Source organism: Silene latifolia, chromosome 4 (assembly GCF_048544455.1).
Source record: "Silene latifolia isolate original U9 population chromosome 4, ASM4854445v1, whole genome shotgun sequence".
Lineage (NCBI taxonomy): Eukaryota > Viridiplantae > Streptophyta > Magnoliopsida > Caryophyllales > Caryophyllaceae > Silene > Silene latifolia.
This window is the reverse complement of record NC_133529.1, coordinates 100302400-100318376: the sequence shown is the minus strand read 5'-3', so window position 1 is coordinate 100318376 and position 15977 is coordinate 100302400.

Genomic DNA, 15977 nt, shown 5'->3' with positions numbered 1-15977 from the left:
TGGGTCTTTTTCATATATTTAATTTAAAGAGTTTAGATGAGTTAGGCGTTGGTTTTACTTAAGAATCATTTATCAAACTCGTTTTATGAATCAATACTTTTTATGCGACGGTTTCTGTCAGTTTTTGGAAATCAGTCTGAAAACCCTTGATAAGTTTGGAATTTGAGAAAAACACGTTAGATATAAATTGTAGCTAAGACTCATGGGGTTCCAATTCAATTGGCCTTGCATCAATTTGAATTTTCTGGAATTAGTTATTCATTTTATACCGAGTCTGCCATGAGCAGAAAAATCAGGAAAAGTCGTGTTTGTTCTTTAAATTGATATTCCTATTAAGTTATGATAAGTCTAGGTTATGTGCATGATTAATTGACTGAGTAGATGGTAATTATACATAATTATGTTATGTAGGTGATGGATAAGTGAAGGATCATAAGTGATTGCTTGTGTGTGCTTGGATTGCGAAAAGGTAGGGAAATACACTTGACTTATTATCGTTGATGTTGAATTGTGTTGACTTGTTTGTGTTTCGTATGACCAAACTGTGAACGTTGACTTGCTTCGTGGCTGTTGATTTACGTTATGATTCATATCTTTGGAAGGTGATTGACTGAATTGATCGTATTGAGTATGTTATCACAACATTTGGTAACCGACATGATTTTATGATTGATTAGTTCAAAGATATATATATTGTGTTGCATTAATTTCTTTTGAGCATTCATATGCATTGGAGATGGAGGATGTTGTGGTGATGTGGTGTGGTGAAGATGATGTTGTGATAAGGCCCAAAGGCGGGTCTCTCGCAGACTTGCCCTGGTGTCCTCAACAAGGAAATGGAGATCGGCTACGGTCGATATATAGTCTCTGGGGATCGGTATGGGTGGGTGTTCGGGTTATGAGATATGAGTTGAGATGGAGATGGAGGTGACGGAGGAGCATGCATATCATATTTTGTTGTTTCATTGTATTCCCTACTCAACCTCGTGGTTGACCCTGTGTATTCGTGAACACCTGTGACGATCCAAATATTGGGGAGCAGGCTTGACAGGTTTATGAGATAGGCTGGGAGCTTGATGGGCGTGAGACACTGGATCAGAAGACTTAGTAGCTAGATCATCATTTAGAAGACTTTCACTTTCATTTATGTTAGTCCCTTGTAATTTGATGTAAAAGAGGTTTTGTAATAATTAAGTTAAAATAATTATATATTTTGCCTTGGAGTTTAATTTGTTATTCACTACCTCGGTAAACCGAGATGGTAACAGTCCGGTTTATTAGGGAATGTCTTGCTAAAGGCTCCTTCATAAATCGGGGTGTTACAAAGACGGTGTCAACGATACATGTAGGTTGAGGGTGCATCAAATCCTCCTCTTTCTCCCTTTTATTTCGTTTTTTATGTTTGTTTTTATAGTTCGTTTTTGTTTGTTTATCGTTTTTTGTTTATCGATTGTTATAATTAACTACGAAACTAGTTTAGTCCGAGTATGAGTTAAAGTACCACCATGAACACCCGCGTTGACTTGAGATGGGAAAGAAACCACTACATCACCACGTACACCCCATCTCATTTACATATCCTCGTGTTCAAGGTAGGGCATTAATAAAAAAAATTCTGACTTCGCTCTTCGCTTTTGACCCCTCTCTTCTCTCATGTGATTCGACCTACCCCTGGACCATTTACATGTTAGTATGACCTCTGATTGTTAACATATAACTCGTTTAGATGACATTAGATCAATTTAATAACCTAATTAGACACTTTAGGGTACATCGACATAGCTTTAAAAATCAACGACGATTACTCAAATTTAAATCGAATGCATCTCTCTCTTTCACCTAATTTCTCGTTAGTATAAGAGTGCGTGATTAGCACCTTCTTATTAACACTCGATGAGTTAAATTAATTAGTAAACTTGACCTAATTTGACCCCTTTTAGGCCGTGTAGAATGCGCGTTTGCAAGGTATCTTTCCAAATCGATCAACGTCGTTTCTAACTTGTTTTTTAGCCCATTTTCGAACTTGTTTCGCAATCAATTGATCTAACTAATGAACCTGACCTAGGACCTAGGGTTGGACGTGGCTTTAGGCCGTGAGGCTGGGCCATGTCCTTTGGTCTTTCTTGTTTCGTTCGTTTTACATCGTTCGTTCTTTATTTGCTTTGTCGCTTGTAATTTATCGTTTGTTATCGAGTTGTAATTTTCAAGTTAGCTTTCTTTTATCGAGTCAAAACTCCTTCCAAAAACCTTAGTCTTGTTTGGTTAGATGGTTGTGCCTCAATGCATGTAAGAGCGTAGTAAATCGCATGTTGTTTAAAGCGACATGGCCCGATTTATGCTAATGCATGCTTTGGTGCGTGGCCTTATGTCTAATTCGATGAGATTAAGTTAAAGCACACATTACGAGGAGTGACCCAAGGCCGTGAGTCATGTAAGCCGTGGGCCACCCCTTTGTGCACGGTTTCCTAGGCCGAATGGCCGTGTATTGCGTCGTGTGTGTAGCGTTGTATTTTAGATCGAGTTGTATCTTTAATTTATCGTTGTGTCGGCATGAAATGCCTGGGTTGTAATAGGGTAGATCCCAACGGCTCCCCCATTCCCATCAAGCCTTGTTTGTTTCGTTTATATGTTGTCAGATCAATCAACCCACATGCTAAATTACAACTTTGACAAAGTTAGTTTAGTTGCATCTAAAACGACATAGAAATTGTTGTCACATGTTAGGGTTTTAAAACGATGTTTGCATATCATATATCGTAGTAGCTATGACCTTGTTTGAAATCCGGCACTTGACTTGGTAGAGGCCGTTATTGACGGGCGGGGTTAGGTGTCCTTATGGGCTTCCTAACACGTACCCTCACCCCTTACTCAAAATCTATGGTTTGTGGATCCGTCTAAATACCATTGGATTACGAGAGTCATTCAAATCAAGTGATATAGGGTACAAGTCTTTATCTTTAATCACTCGTAGTCGATTGGCTTTATGCTTTTCGATGAAAGGTGTAAAGTTGACTTGAACGGTTCCAAGTTCCCAAAAAACTTGGTGGCGACTCTAATTTGTCTTAATTCGATTCGAAAGAGCCTCGAGTCGATTATGCCTAGTGTGGATCCCGCGGATGCAGTTCCCGAGGGCCTTGTCCACACCCTTGTTCAGAAGGACTGCCTACGTATTCGCGTGGAGCGAAATCAAATCCGACGTAGTTCGATCATGGTGCATAAACATGGCATTTTGATTGTGTGTACACACTCGAAGGTTTCACCTAAGGTATCATGTCATATCCCATTCTAGCCTGTAAAGTACCGTTAAATCCCGTGTTTGGGGTTAGGTGTAAAAGGCTTGGATCTTTTGGGATGTGGAGCTTGGTAAAAATAGGGTTGCAAAGTAAACCATCATTCCGAAGGTTCGTTTTGTGGTGCTAAGGCCAAAGGCTATGGCTAATAACGTGGTTGGAAATGGTGTCTCAGGTTTGATGAAACTCGAGTAAAAATGGTTTGGGAATCGATGTGGGTTCAAATTTCCATGTTTGGACCCTAAAGGCTTGGGTGTACTAACAAAAGCTGTCTGATTCTCAGAATCTCTAACTATTCCCTCGTAAATGCCTCGGGAAGGACTTAGGGGGTAAAGAGGTTACTACTTAAGCTTTTGGACTTCGCCTATTGAACCTCAACTATGGGTACTTGACTTGAATTCTGGCTTCCGTAACTTTGACATTCGACCAAAAGCGTTCTGCAATGACTTCAACATCTTTTTTTCTTTTTTCCTTTTTCTTTCATCACTATTCATTTTTTCATTTTTTTCATTTTTCCATTTTTTCTCCTTTTCTCATTTTTTCATTCTTTTTCATCTTTTTTTTTCTCTCTTTGAAAATGATTTTCTATTCATTCTCTTAGTCATAAATGGATACACCTTGAAAACTGGGCTTCGCCAACTAATTTGGGTAAGAACTAACAATTCCTTGTTAGAACGGGTTGATATCTTCTCTCTTCGAGAGGGGATGATTTTGTGGGGATGGGCTTGCCTTCCATCATCGATAGGGAAACCAGGAGCTAGTTCGGGTTCATCATAGAATCATCTAAAGGCTTGTGTTAAGCATTGGTTTTGATGGAGGTTTTCTACCGCCAGACATGGAATAGGTAAAGGAATCAAACACAGGATCCTAGTGTACCTTACATTTTGAAACGAAGACATATTTCCACCCCAGGGATGCCTTTGAGTGTGTTGTGCGTTTTATCATATTTCGGAATGATTGAGGATGGGAAACAAGACATATTTGGAAACGGAACTGCAACTTTTTATTGGAATGGCAATTGCTTAACAGACTCAAAGGAACGATTCTTAGGACACACCCTAGGTCATCGCGGGACAAATGACTCAACTTCAAGAAAAGAAAGTCCTAGACTCGACTCGACTAAGAAAAGAAAACAGATCCCGACTCATAATTTTTCAAATCTGGTCTTGAGCTTTCCCTTGTTCAGCTGTCAGCTTAGATGCTCGGTTCTAGCCCTTGATCCCTTTGATGGTCTGCCTCCATCCTGAGGTAGTCCTCTGAGGATCTACGCCAGTGATGAAGATTGGTGAATCGAATTGTCCTTTATTAACTTCGTTAACGAGAGGAGTACATTCTAGAACGAGACTCCCGATTTGAATTTCATTCTTCGGGTTTAGCAATAATTCAAAGCAATCCACAAATATTTCCCCGATAAACACCTCTTTCAAGAGACATGGGCAGATAAGATGGGAATAATCGACATTGTCTTCGACAGAAACAAAATTGGCGTGATCGCTAAATGGATTGGTGATGTTATTGGGTTTAACAGTTGGGATCGAGAGTGTTCCATTCTCAATCATGTCTTGAATTTCGTGCTTCAGTTGATAGCACCTTTCAGTATCATGGCCTTTCCCTTGGTGAAAGGCACAATAGGCGTTTGGTTTATACCATTTACCTTGTTGATCAGCAGGTGGATCCGGAGTTGGACCGATGGGCTTCAGCTTTCCCTGGGCCATGAGCCTTTGGAGAGCGTATGCGTAAGTGCACCCGATATCGGTGAATACCCTCGGAGCTTGGCGCGGAGGCCTTTTTGACTGTCCATCTAAGAGATTGACAGTTTCAACAAAGTGGGACGTTGCTGGTGCTTTTGCTTTAGATGACGAGGCCCCTTGTTATCCTTTTGGCTTCTCAGCTTCTGCCATTCGGACGTCATCTTCTACCTTTATCCCGATTCTTATCAATTCTTTGAAAGAGCCAAAATTCTGGTATTTCAGAGCATTGCGGTAAATAGGTCGTAGATTCTTTATGAACTTATCTACCATTTCAACCTCGTCAGGCTTCTTGGCTAATTTCACGCTTTTAGCGCGCCATCTTGCAAGGAATTCAGTAAAGCCTTCTTTTTCTTTCTGTGTCATCACCTCCAATGTTCTTATGTTGGTTTGAATCTCGACATTGTCAGCATAGTGCTTACAGAACTCCACCGTAATATCTTCGAAAGTGGGGAAGTTCTTAAGGTCCAGATTGTAGAACCACGCCTTCGGGTGTTCATCCAAAGATTGGGCGAAAATTTCAGAGAGCATGTCGGCAGTACTCCTTCATGCTAAGTACCCCTTATAGGCCTTAACATGGTGGACTGGATCTTCTGTGCCCTTAAACTTTGGGATATCAGTGAGTACCATGTTTGTGGGCAACTTATTCTAAACTGGGGCATAGGCCCTAGCATTTTCGTAATGGATGTTATTCCCCTGGGAGAGCTTTAGACGGTCTTCAATGAATTTGAACCGTTTCTCCAGATCAGTCAGAGGTGGGGTAGATGAAGAGGAATCTTCACCCAGCTTAGATTCGATTGCATCCATTCTGGTCATCATGAGGTTCACGGCCTCAGTGAGTTTGTTAACAGCATCTTCCATTGCTTGACGTCGGGTTTTTGGCGGCCTTTCTACAAGAAAACCCCGAACCGAGTCAATATTTAAAAGTAAGAGCCCCTGCACACTTAAGGACACGACACCAACTTGACTCAAACAAAGACTCGACTTGAGACTGACTAACCAAAGGTTCGACTCACGGTTGGATTTAGACCTCGATTCATTTTAGACTCGACAAAACGACATGACTCAAGCTGTCATAGCTCGATTCTAAACTGGACTCGGTGTGACTAAACCCGTGATTGGACTAACATAGCTCATAGGTTTAAGTGAAACACCCTAAATGGCCTAGCTTGGACGTTTCTGTGGACTATCCTAGACCAATTGGTCGACCCACATGACTCGAAGCCCAAGAGGTGAGCTTGGATGACCCAACAAGGTCGTGTTCTAGACTCTCGGGGCAAAACACCCCTAGCCTAACACGGCCAGGACCCGGACACGACTCGACGCATTTCATGCTTGGTTAAGGTCCGAGAAATATTTTGGATTGAATTTGAAAACAAACGAATAATCGATTTGAAAATGAGATTTAAAATGGACAGCATGCCGGCTATAAAAGCTTATTTTGGGCCGAAAAATCTAATCCTACTTGGGCAGCATTCCGCGTTTTTAAAACCATGCTATTTTGAAAGTACGTTGTTCAAAAGTTCGGTTTTGAAATCGATACGGAAAATTTGAAAAGACTCGGGAAATTCATTTCGCACATGGTCATTCTCATGTTATAAGGATGTATGCTCCTAGACATCTCTAAGTCTCGGCAAGTCTTCTACAAGAAGGTCTATGCCCTCCATCCTTTTTGGGTCTTATAGAGCAAGGGCCTTTAGGTAGAGTACCTAGAAGAGCATCCCCACCATCAAGAACCACGACGAGGCGGAGCGGAAGCAAGCAATGTGCAAGTTCCTGGCATAGTGGGACGTCGCCCCCCACGCGTCACAAAGAAGCGCTGGGACGGCCCGGGAAAGTCCTTAAGGGTTTATGCATGAATCGTAGCACTACGAGTAATGTTTTACTTTCCAATACTTTCTTTTCAAGTTTCACCTCGGAGGAAAAGACCCTAGAAACAAAGTGTAACTAGTCCTCTTTTCCCAAATAGAGTCGCCAAATCAGGACAACGCCCGCGGGAACTGCGTCCGCGGGTTCCACACTAGGCATAATCGACTCGAGGTTCTTTCAAATCGAATTAAGACAAATTAGAGTCGCCACCAAGTTTTATGGGAACTTGGAACCGTTCAAGTCAACTTTACACCTTTCATCGAAAAGCATAAAGCCAATCGACTACGAGTGATTAAAGATAAAGAGTTGTACCCTATATCACTCGATTTGAATGACTCTCGTAATCCAATGGTATTTAGACGGATCCACAAACCATAGATCTTGAGTAAGGGGTGAGGGTACGTGTTAGGAAGCCCATAAGGACACCTAACCCCGCCCGTCAATGACGGCCTCTACTAAGTCAAATATCGGATTTCAAACAAGGTCGTAGCTACTGCGATATATGATATGCAAACATCGTCTTAAAACCCTAACATGTGAAGTTTCTATGTCGATTTAGATGCAACTAAACTAGCTTTGTCAAAGTTGTAACTTAGCATGCGGGTTGATTGATCTAACAACATACAAAACAAAGCAAACTAGGCTTGATGGGAATGGGGGAGCCGTTGGGATCTACCCTATTACAACCCAGGCATTTCATGCCGACACAACAGAAATTTAAAGATACAACTCGATCTAAATACAATTGATATATACGACACCCTACACGACACATGGCCATTCGGCCTAGGAAAATTTGCACAAAGGGGTGGCCCACGGTTTACATGACTCACGGCCTTGGGTCACTCCTCGTAATGCGTGCTTTCGCTTAATCTCATCGAATTTAGACATTAGGCCACACACTAAAGCATGCATTAGCATAAATCGGGCCATGTCGCTTTAAACAACATGCGATTTACTACGCTCTTACATGAATTGGAGCACAACTATCTAACCAAATAAGACTAAGGTTTTTGAAGAAGTTTTGACTCGATAAAAGTAAAACAAACTTGAAAATTACAACCCGATGAACAAACTATAAATTACAAGCTACAAAACAACAAAGAACAAATGATATTAAAAAACGAAGCAAGAACGACAAAAGGCACGGCCACCCTCACGGCCAAGCCACGTCCACCCTAGTTCCTAGGTTAGGTTCATTAGTTAGATCAAATGATTGCGAAACGAGTTAGGAAACGAGTTAGAAAACAAGTTAGAAACGACGTTGATCGATTGAGAAGATGTCACGCGAATGTGTATTCTACACGGCCTAAAAGGGTCCAACTAGGTCACAATATTACAAGATTAACGCTTACTCATCGAGTGTTAATAGGAAGTTGCTAATCACGCACTCCTATGCTAGCGAGAAATCGAGTGAAAAGAGAGATGCATTCAATTAGGTTATAGAATTGTTGGTCGATTTTAATGCTTGTGTCGAAGCACCCTAACATGTCTAATTAGGTTATTTAATCGATCTAAAGTCGTCTAAACGAATCATATGTTAACAAACCGGGGTCGAACTAACATGCAACGGGTCCTAGGGTAGGTCGAATTGAACGAAACAAGCAAGGGGTCAAAAGCGAGGAACGAAGTTAGGATTCGTTTTATTAATGCCCTACCTTGAACACGAGGATATGTAAATGAGATGGGGGATACGACCGACCGATGTGGCGGATTTCTTTCCCATCTCAAGTCAACGCGGGTGTTCGTGGTGGTACTTTAACTCATACTCGGACTAAACTAGTTTCATAGTTAACGATATCAAACGACAAACAAAACGATAAACAACGTAAAACGAACAATAAAAAACAAACATAAAAGAACGAAATAAAAAAGAGAAGAGGAGGATTTGATACACCCTCAACTTACATGTATCGTTGACACTGTCTTGGGTCGTAATCAATGGTAGATTTTATCTCGAGAGGCTGTCGTCGACGAAGGAACAAAGTAAACAACACGTTTTTTGTAAATCTGGACAGCGACTTTCAAACTGCAATTTCTCACTCGTTTCACGGTGAAAATTAGATTTAAAAGATGTTTTGAAAACTAGAAAGAGAGTAGAACAAAGATCTTAAAACAAATCACGATCGTTCTGAGTTATTGGGCACGAAAAACGAGCACAAACAGAACTGGACAGACAGGAAAAACCGCGAAAACAGAGTGTATGACACTCTGTTTTTCGAGGGGATTCGTGTACTCTCAAGGTCAACTTGGCTCGTGAATCTTTGTCTAAGATGTATATTGATGTTATATGGTTAATTAGGAATAATAAACTCGAATTTTAATGGAGATTTGAAGGGAGAACGAATGGTATTTCGAGAGAGACACAAACTGTTTCTCAGTTTGGATGTATCGGTTTTGTCGAGGGTTTTGAGAGGCAATTAGGGTTTGTTTCTGGAGTTTAATGCTTGTGAGTGACGGTAGTATGTATGGAGAACTTAGAGGAATGAATGTATGGTGGAGAGGAGGTATTTATAGGGAGTTAAAGTAGGGTAAAAGAGAGCAACAAGCAGTCGGGCTCGGTTTGCATAGCTGCTGTCCATCAGCTATTTCGTGGGGTTTTTAGGGTTTGTATGGGGGGTTTGCTTGGTGTTTAAGCTAAGGTAATGTGGGTAGGATACTAGGGTATGGTTTAGGGTTAATGGGCACGGGTTTTGGTGGTGTTTGGAGCGGGTTTTGGACTCGGGTTTGAGCACGCAAAACAGGGGGGGCTGCTTGTGTTATTTGCGGGCTGTTTGTGGAGTGTTTGGGACGTGGGTATGAGGGTTCGAACTGGGGTTGGGTGGGTATAAGCCTAGGTTAGTTAGTGTACTCGAGATTCGTGCCAACTCGTAAAGAAAACGGGCTCAAAAACCGAGCTATAATCGAGCTCCAAAACGTGTGATTAAAAACGAGTTTTCAATTTTCAAATTCGATTTTTCAAATCAAATAACACATTAAAATGAATGATTTTTCAAATCAAAAAATATATTTTATTTTCAATAAAATAAATTTAAGAAAATAAATTCAAATTAAAATAATAAAATGAATTCACTTTTTTAAAAAAACATTTAATTTAAATATCATTTAAATTAATAAAATACTTCGTCGACAACGCTCATTCTACATCGTAAAACGAGCCCAAATAATGACAATGACAACTAAAGAATACATGTGTCCTATCATCATCGGGTGTTTGTCGGGTTCTCTATAAATTCCAATATCGACGGATACGGGTATCTACAGAGATAAAGTCATTGTGTACTCAATCTAGTTTTGGGTTTATATTTATACCTTAATTATGAATATTAAGTGAATAAACTCTAAATAAGAATATAATTTTGTTAAGATACAAAAGAGGTTTCACTTTTGTGACCCTACACACCATGATTTGATGTATGGCTAGCCCATTATCAAAGGTGATTATATTCTAAACCAAACTAGAATGATATATCATGTAGATGATGCAAGACTCAAATTGGTAACCCAAGATTAAACCTTAAATTCTGGAATGATGAACGCAAAGAGTTACCGAGTACTCTTGGAACCATTAGATTGTTAATCTTATGGTATATGCGTATCTTGTATTCAAAGAAAGATGTCTCGTGCTTTTTGGTTGAAAAGGAGATCGAGGTTGTAAATCATTGATCCGGAATAGGTTGATCATTTTCTTTTACCAACGATTTAAGTTGACACTAATGTGTTCACTTAATAAGGTAAATAGAGAAATCTTTAAAGAAGTTCAAAGAGTTCAAAGAATCACGATTTAGTCGTAATGGGATTATCAAAGTAAAGACCTTGATATAAGCCAAAGAAAATGTGATATAGTATCACAAATTAATCTCTCTTAGCACGCATTATGGGATAATGTGTGGTTGGATAAAGAAATCAAACGCTATTCGATATGGTTTGGACTTTAATCAAGTTACTTCGAGTTACTTGATCCTTTTGGGGATTTTATCATATTGTCTAAATTATTTTTCCACTAAATCTAAAACGATTCATATGAGATATGAAATGGTAGGGTACCATGCTTGTAAGTTTTCACAAGAAACAAATGCTCATTTTTCCTTACAATAATCACGAGTACAACGGGTTTGTGGCTCGTGAAGCTGTCTTTCTAGAATACAAGTTTATTTATAGAAGACAGAGTGGGAGAAAATATTCAAGAGCCACAAAAGAATTGTGTAAAAAAAAAAAAAAAAAAAAAATTCCGCAAGAAACTGGTCTTTCTTGGCTACATGACGTTGTTTCTTCGAAACCTAGGAGGTTGAACTCATCACTTGTTGAAGATGATGAATTCGTGTTACTTTTAGAAAGTAAAGAGCTTGCAACTTACAAAGAAATTGTTTGATTCAAGTTACTTTTGGAAAGTAATAAATATATGACTTACATGAGAATGTTTAAGTCACAACTCAATACAAGGCTTAGAGCCATGAAAATCCGAAATAAATTCCAAGTGAATTGTTAGATATCAAAGCTTGATTGGTGGCAAAGGGTTTTGCACTAGTTGAAATGCTTAAGTCTATTTGGATCTTCTTAGAGATTGTGTTTCATTATGAGATATATAGCTAATGAATCTAAAACCCACTTCTTCAATTAGAAGGAATGTATTTGTTCCGGGTGTAATTCCGGAGCAGTTATATGTTACCACCCGTGCTTGTAGAATGACGTCTTTGGTTGAATCCTCCTTGCGGTCTCCTGAAACGATGAACAAACTGAGGGCTCGGCTTTGGACCGAGCGAACTCACTCCGACGCTCAAGTCAGTAACTTAGAGAGATAAGTTGTTGTTACTTGGCAAAGTACGTATTGTAAAGAGATAAGGAAGATATTACCAGATGAATAGTGATTCTTAGGTTCAATTGTGGATCTCCTCCTCAATGAGAGTTGAGGAGTATTTATAGACTTTCACCTTTTGTCACGTAGTGGCCAAGTGGCCAAGTAGCTAGCAGGTGGAAAGACTGATCTACCCCTCGGCCGAGGGACCCATGGCAGGCCGGCGGGCCCTGTTGACTCGCCGCCGAGGGGTCTTGGATATGAGTTCGCGGATGTGTGCCTCGGCTGGCTCATTGTCCCCGCCGAGGCACAAGAGACAGGCTGACAGGTGGCGTCGGTTAGGCTGTCTAAGCCGTTGACTTGCTGTGGATATCTTTGACCTTGCTCAATATCTTGACAGTCGGCGGTGCGAAATATGCCCCATCAATTTGTCCCCAGCGTAGTCTATGCCGTGGTATGGGCTCCGATGTATGTTGAGCGTATATTCTGCGCAAGTTCCTACTTCTGCCCCGGCCTCTTCTTCCTCGGCATGGCTCTGCTTAGGCCGCCCTCTGCTTAGGCCGTACCATTTTGAAGACCTAAAGGGAAGATGGGCCGATGTATGAGGCTCAGTCGGAGGCACTCGCGGACACTAGGGCTGTTCTTGCCCAAAGGGAGAAAGATATTGAGGTGCTTCAAGATAAGATCCTCCCTGACTTGTGCGCTCAATTCCGGATCGGGCCGAGGAAGCGACCAGGAGGCAATCAAGAGGCTCATTCCTGAAGATTCCTTCCGTGGGAGAAATTTGAACACTTTCGGATGAGATGGCCGATCTTGAGAAAGCGGTTCTTAGAAAAAGAGGAGGCGGCGAAGGCGGCTCAGATAGCCGAGGCCAAGGCGGCCTATGATGCAAAGGTGAAGGAGGCCGAAGAGGAGGCTGAGAGGCTGAAGGCATGTGGAGATGACAAGCTTTCCTCTGGGCCGGCCACCGAAGTTGACGCTGCTGCTGCCGATGGTGGGCAGCATCAAGCGTAGCGAGACGGGCGGTCGTCACCAGACTCACCCGGCGTCTCGGATAGCTTTAGGCATTCGGGGCCAACCATCGAGCCTTTCCTCCCTGCCATCTTTTGGCGCTTCAAATATCATGTCTGTAATCTTTTGCTTTTCTTTTCCTTGTTTATGTAAAACTTTGGTTGGTTGCGTTTTCGCTTATCCCTATGGGGGCGGCCGTCGTCTGCATTCTTCTCGTTTGTAATCCGTTGTCATTAATGAAAGTTTGCTTGTTTTGCCTCTGGCTTGGCCGAGGTCTTTTCTTGTCTTCTTGCGTTATTAATTGAGCGCTTTTTCATTTTTACCTTCGGCTTAGCCGAGGCAGCTAGAATGCGTATCTCAACTGTGTTTAACGTCTTTTTCTTGAACATGTTAGCGTGTTGGTCGCTTCCTCTTTCACTCTCGGTCTGGCCGAGGCGTCGGATTTGCGCTTCCCAACCGCCGTTGTGAACATGTTAGCGTATCGATCGTTGTGTCCCCTGCCAGGCCTTCGGTTGGCCGAGGCGACTAGGGGTTACGACGCGACAGCGTAAGTTGGCGTATCGACCGTTGTGTCCCCTGCCAGGCCGAGGCGGGCCGAGGCGACTAGGGGTTACGGCGCGACAGCGTAAGTTGGCATATCGACCGTTGTGTCCCCTGCCAGGCCGAGGCGGGCCGAGGCGACTAGGGGTTACGGCGCGACAGCATTAGTTGGCGAATCGACCGTTGTGTCCCATGCCAGGCCTTCGGCGGGCCGAGGCGACTAGGGGTTACGGCGCGACAGCATTCTTGGGGTGACTGCCCGGCTTGGGCCAGGGCGTCTACCACGATATGACCGCGGAGGGGATAAACACTTTGATGGAAAAATTGGGTGATTCTTCATTAGATGTAAACATGCGTTGGGGTGCCAACAATTGTTTTGGACACCTCCGCCGCTACACAAAGTATTTCCTGAGATTGTCAGTGTTCCAATGGCTCATCAGAGGCACACCCTCCATGTCGGTCAGCCGGTATGTACCCGGCCTCATTTCTTCGACCACTTTGTAGGGACCCTCCCAGTTGGCCGTTAGTTTACCATGAATGTTTCCCTTGTTGGTGGCGGCCGACTTTCTTAGGACTAGATCCCCTACTTTCAAGTCCCTTTTGTGGACTCTTCGGTTGTAAGCTCTTCTCATTCGGTTTTGGTATACCGCCAAGTTGAGGCGTGCTGTATCTCGGCTTTCTTCAACCAGGTCTAGGGAGGTTCTTAAGCCTTCCTCATTTTTAACCGGGTTAAAGGTGGCCGTTCTGAATGTTGGCACCGTTGCTTCAATTGGCAGGACTGCTTCGGACCCGTAGACTAAGTGGAACAATGTACCTGTTGCTTCTTTCTCCGTGGTTCGCAGGGGACCACGGGGCCGGGTAGTTCATCGGCCCATCTTCCCTTTAGGTCTTCAACTGTCTTCTTCAAACCGTTGAGGATTGTTTTATTAGCGCCTCCGCTTTGTCCATTGCTTTGTGGGTGACAGACGGAGGAGTATGCAAATTTGATCTTTGAGTTCTTCCGGCCACTCATTATTGTGTCACTCCAAAACTCTCGGCCGTGGTCGAATACCATGACTTGGGGTAACCCAAAACGAGTTTTGAGATTTTCCCAGATTACCTTTCTTACGGCTGCCGTCGTCTTTGCAGGTACTGCTACAGCTTCAACCCATTTGGTGAAGTAGTCAACGGCGACAATCAAGAACTTTCTTCCGCCGGATGCCGTTGGAAATGGCCCTAGTAGATCCATCCCCCACTGTGCGAAAGGAAGGGGATTAAGTACCGGCTGCAGGTCTCGGGACGGCGCGTGTATCACCGGAGCATGCATTTGACAGTTGTTGCATTTTTTGGTCTTGGCTCTGGAATCCGCAAGCATGGTGGGCCAGAAGTAGCCGGCTCGGAGAGCTTTGTGGGCTAGTGTTCTTGCCCCCATGTGATGGCCGCAGATGCCTTCGTGGATCTCTGTCAGTATTAGCTCCGCGTCGGGACCGACGCACTTTAAGAGTGGCCTCGTCACGGACCTCTGTACAATTCCCCTTCAAACACCACGTACCTTCTTTGCGATCCTCTTTATTTTCTGCGAGAGACTGCGGTCCTCCGGTAGTTCATTTGTCAATTTGTATTTCATTATCGGAGTCATCCACGTTGTCTCGGTCTCTATGTTACCCACCATGCCGACGGCCTCAGCAATGCTCTTGGCATTCCTGATGTCCACCAAAGACGGTTGGTGACGTTCTTGATGGTTGGTGGCGAGTTTTGAGAGAGCGTCGGCTCGGTTGTTCTCGGACACAGGAATGCATTGTATCTGAAAAGATTTCAACTTTGAGGTGTCAGCTTTTACCCTTTCCAGGTATCTTACCATTCCGTCGTCTCGAGTCTCGTACTCTCCTCTGATTTGATTAGCCACCAAAAGTGAATCTGTTTTCAAAATGATGTGCTCCGCCCCTGCGGCCCTAGCTAGCTCGACTCGGTTATCACTGCCTGCCTCGTATTCTGATTCGTTGTTTGAGGCCGAGAAGGTAAATTTCAAGGCGTGCTCGAACTCGTCCCCGTTTGGGCTGATGATAAGTATGCCGGCTCTGAGCCGCTCGTCGTGGAGGACCCGTCGGTGTATACCTCCCATACTCAGGGTTTTGCTCTTCTTGGTATGTGCATTCGGCCGGAAATCCGCCGATTACTGTCCCTTTATCGAGGGCCTCGGCTTGTCTGAATGCCGGCCGGATAGCTCTTTTGCCCATTTGATGAGCCTGCCGGATTGCTCAAATTTTTCCAATGCTTTCTCCAACGGCTGGTCGGTTAGGACCGTCACGGGATGTGCGTCGAAGTAGGGTTTCGATTTCCTTGCGGACGACGACAGCAAAAGGCTGCTTTTTCAATCGCGAGTAATTTCTCTCGGCGGGCAACAATGTATGGTGACAAAGTAGATTGGGTGTCTTTGTTGCTTGTCCTCTTCTCGACGATCACGACCGACCGTGGCCGAGGTAATCGCTTATGTCGAGATATAGTGTTTCCCCGATCGGCTGGACGGGGTTGGGAGAGTCGAAGATGAGCTTTCATTGTTTGAAAGCTGTGCTCTGCTCCTCCCCCCAGAAGTCTTTATTCCCCTTCAACACCTTGAAGAATGGGGTGCTCTTGTCGGCTGACCGAGAGATGAAACGGGCTAGAGCCGCCATTCTCCCGGTCAAAGATCATGACCTCCTTTCGATTCCTCGGCTCCGGCAGTCTAGGATCGCTGGACTTTGTCTG